This window comes from Seriola lalandi, unplaced genomic scaffold, assembly GCF_002814215.2.
Source record: "Seriola lalandi dorsalis isolate HSWRI2012SDOR001 ecotype SW California unplaced genomic scaffold, Sedor1 jcf7180002054885, whole genome shotgun sequence".
NCBI classification, from domain to species: Eukaryota; Metazoa; Chordata; class Actinopteri; order Carangiformes; family Carangidae; genus Seriola; species Seriola lalandi.
In genome coordinates, this window is record NW_019525437.1 from 60,776 (window position 1) to 65,051 (window position 4,276).

At 41.5% G+C, this 4,276-nt stretch overlaps 1 pseudogene; it reads left to right on the forward strand.

Annotated features, from left to right (window-relative positions):
• LOC147817810 (uncharacterized) overlaps positions 1-4,276 on the forward strand; it is a 32,922-nt pseudogene that overhangs the window by 28,063 nt on the left and 583 nt on the right.

Consider the following 4,276-nt stretch of genomic DNA (forward strand, 5'->3'; position numbering starts at 1 on the left):
GAGCTTGCAAAGCACCATGTTGTTCGGTCCCTGCTTAAAATACTCCCACACATGAGATGATTGTGGGAGAGGTTATTTCGCTTCAGCTTGCTTCTCGGTGGAGTCCATTCTCTGACCGGGCGCAGCCATCTTACTTCCTCCTTGTGACGCGTCGACGCACGTTGCATAAATCTATGTATTTACATAATCGATTACGTCAACGTGTCGCCCCAGCCCTTGAAATATTAGCCGAATAAATACATTTTTGAAAATAAAAAAGATCATCACTGTTAAACAATTTAATGAACTGCATGACATACTACAGAGTAAGGTTTAAAGCTGCAACAACTCGGTAATTAATCAATGTAATCAACAGAATATTAATTGGCAAGTGATACAACCTCAAACATGAGAATATTTTTTAATTGTAAACTGAAAGTCTTTAACTTTTAACTAATGCCACTTTGGGCTTTAGGAAGTTACGATGGGAGTCATTTGTCATTTTCTAACATTTTATACACTAAATATAGTGTATTAAGTTGATTAATTGAGAAAATAATCTGCTCGTCCTGTAGAGTGTGTGTGTGACCATGTCAGTTACTCTTCACTTGTTGAGGCTGCAGTCTTTGCACTTTGATGTTCACACTGTTAAAATGAGATTTGAAACAGTTTCATGTAGTTGTGATCAGGAGTTGAGAGGCTCCTCTGGACCTTCTGTCCTCCTGTGCACATCCTGTATCCTGCCTGCTGCTGGCCTCCGTGTCCGAATTATAACCCTGCTATTTACTGCTGTGCATCAGTTAATGAGACTGGAGATCAGGAGCTGAGCTGTGGGCTGATTCGTTGTGGATAGAAATGAGATATGATGTTAAGAGCAGACATAGAAATGAAGTGGTTGGCTGTATATGTCTGTGAAGTCTCCCTCCACTCTGCTTCACACCCCTGGATGTTATGGATGAATAGATTCTAGTGTTGGATCTGTGACCTGCCCCTGGATGCTCTCTGAATGTAAAACCTCCCCTCATCATCATTTTCAAGGCTTTCACTGTATTACGGCTAATCAGTCTCTTACAGTTGATAGTAATATCACACTGAAGAATGACATTTAAGCTCTCTAGTAAAATTCAGAAGATTTCACAGAATATTTATGCTGAATCTCCAACAGACAAGCAGTGTAACATTTGAGTTCTATAATAGATAAGTTTGACAAAATAATCGTATCACAAGCTTTGACTGTTTGAACACTTCATTTATGTTTTGTTCTTTGTGGAACTTCAGGCCCACGACAACAGGAGGATGATGTCTATGTTCTCGTCTTCCTTCAGTCTGTTGTGCAGGATCTTAGCTGGTTCACTGATGAACTGTTTCCCACACCTGTGATATATGATGTCATAATGATGTCATACACCACTAGGGATGGGTTCTGAAACCTGGTATTGAACGGGCACTGATCGATAAGCTCCGACATTATCGGTTCTGCTTTCGGTACTTGGGAAATGAAGAAAATAGATTTCCTGTTTATAATTGCAACATAAAAGTTGTCCCACACATTCTATCACCAACTCTGTTTCTGATTAAGACATTCGTCAATGAATAATGCATTTTCACTGTTCCTAATCCATAGGAGAGACCTCTCTCTATGACCCTGTGTGTATGAGGGGATCTCTGGAAACAGCCAGTGAGTGTATCACATACAGGCGGAGAGTTAATCAAGTGCATATGAGAAAATAAGCAATTTTTATTCGGTTCTTATTTTCTTTTTTTTCTCTTACAAATGACAAAAAGTACCAGTAAGAGTACTGTTAAAGCGCCGGATCGATAAGTGGTATTGATAAAAGTAGTAGCACTGTTAAAATCTTATAATAAAAGTACATCAAATGACAACATGAAAACAATGTGACGATGTGAGGGGGTCACTCAGCTGTTCTCAGAGAGTCTCAGTGTACAGTGTCAGGGAACATGTCAGAGAACAGTATATTGCTCCATAACTGCTGGAAGAGCACATTCTAACGAATTCACCACATCAATTTACCAAGCCTAGATATGTCCCTGAGTGACCAAAAGAAAATCAGTTATTGTGGGTTTAATGGTGTAAGAGCGTTGCTGGCATTTGAAGTCATAAAATACATAAAATATTTACCATGATCCATATTATGAACAATAAATGTTTACTAATAATTATTTCACATACTTTTACTCTCTGAATTATCCCTTGACATCAGTGACCTCCTCATGTATACAACATAGCCTACAACATTTGTGACAGGAAAGTCAGGGAAAGAGAGACACAGTAGGGGATGACATACAGCAGAGGACCAGGGTCAGACTTGAACCTGGGTCACTATGGTTAGGACTAAGCGTTCATGGTACATGCTCTACTAGGCGAGCCACCGGGGCTCCCAACATAGTGTTTTTTTTACATTATGTGTTATTATTAAATTATGTGCAGAGTGAAATCAGCTAAACATTTAAGTTTTCTAGCTAGAGAAAAGTGTCACTATCAAAAAGTCTAAAGAGGAAATTTGACATAAGGCACAGAAGAAGAATGGAAAGACAACTCTGCGTTTCATCCCACCTTGTTTCATGAATGTAAAGTTGGTGTGTTTTATCTTCAGTAAAGCTGTAGCTGTTGGTGAGGAATATAATATTAGAGGGATGAGACGAAGCAAGGCTCCTTCACAGTGGTGCCATCGAGCTGAAGCAGTTACAACAGCACGATCCTGGTGCATCCAGCTCACAGTTCAACAGAAAGAGACGAGTGTGTCCCTGAAAGCATCTTGATGCTCAGATGCCACAACTGGCCGTGACCGATGGTTCTCACAGAGGTTCTAGTGACAGGTTTGGGGGAAGTGGATGGAACAGGTGCCTCTTTCTGCTGTGCCGGGAGTTATAATTATCAATGGGCTCAGTCAGGTCAATTATAATGTGTTATTACTATAGGAGTTCAGGAAGCTGCTGCTGTCTTCTGTTCCACCAAAGGGACACACCTCTGGAGACCAAACTGGACCAGTTGTTCAGGCTGCAGTCATGGTCATCTGAGGAGGTTAACCATTGGTGACAGATGATGGCGGGAAAGAAGAGCACAGGTCTGGTGAGCAGACTGACGAACCTTGGTCGCATCGCCTCATCCACCAGTGCCAGGTTCCATGGTGAGCTGAGGGAAGTTGTGGATAAAGTGTCATTCATTCATTTTGTCATTCATTTTGTCAGGGGTACATCAAAGACCCAGCATCGCCTTTTCTGACAACTTGTGGTTGAGTCAGAACAGTCCACCCGCAGTGACCTGTTGCTACATATTAATGTGCGCTGGTTAAGCAAAGGCAGAGCACTGCACCACTGCTGTGTGCGACTGGATGAGGTCAAGGCATTTCTTAGGTTGAGCAAGATTAGAGGAGCAGCTGACCAAACTTATTGTCTGGAAGATAAAAAAGTTCATGTCCATATTTGGCCACATACACCAGCTTAACTTGCAGCTACAGGAGAGAGGCAAAACCATAGTGGACATGTTTGAAAAGCTGGAGTTTAGAGTCATACTTCTCCCCTGGTTGAATGTGGAGTTCGACCAGGGGAGTGAGTGATGCGCTCAGAGGTGCAGAGTCTGTGACTGCCTTTTGCAGCATAATTTGCAGTGAGTTGACCTCCTCATCAGTGAAGATGTTTGTGAGGAATCAATTGACGCGTAAAAACTTTGTGAACTGCCATTTCCATTAAGTGAGCACTAACCCTGGTTATTTAAAAGCCAAATTGTATCTTGAATCTAGTTACTGAATGTCATCTAATTTTGAATTTTTTGAAATAAAGCGTTGGTCAAAAACAAAAGCAAAATGGCTAAAGAGGAAGTGATTCTGTGGGTAACTGTTGTTGACGGAGATGTATTTCAGCACCAGGCTCCGCCCACTGACTCCAAAGCAGCCCACAGCCTGATGTCTGTCATTCACTCACCACATGTAATATAATAAGCAGGGGGGGGGTAGAGTCTCTGTTCTATGGTTCTGATACTGGAAAAAAAATCAAGTTATCAAAACAATGTGGCGGGACAAACATTATATGCTGGGGGGCCAGTATATCTACTGTAAGTAAACTTTTCTATCTCTTAAAAGTGACAAATGCTCAGTCTCAGCCTCAGCTGGTGATTCACCGTATTTTGCATGAGATTCTGTGACCTGCAGCAATGATTTCTTCAATTGAAACAGAATGAATGAGTTAATATTATTTTCCCTGTGATGTCTACAGCTTCTGCAGCAGCAGAGCCCCCCCAATGAGGCACAAACAAATGGTTAATGAAGGTCACAGAGCA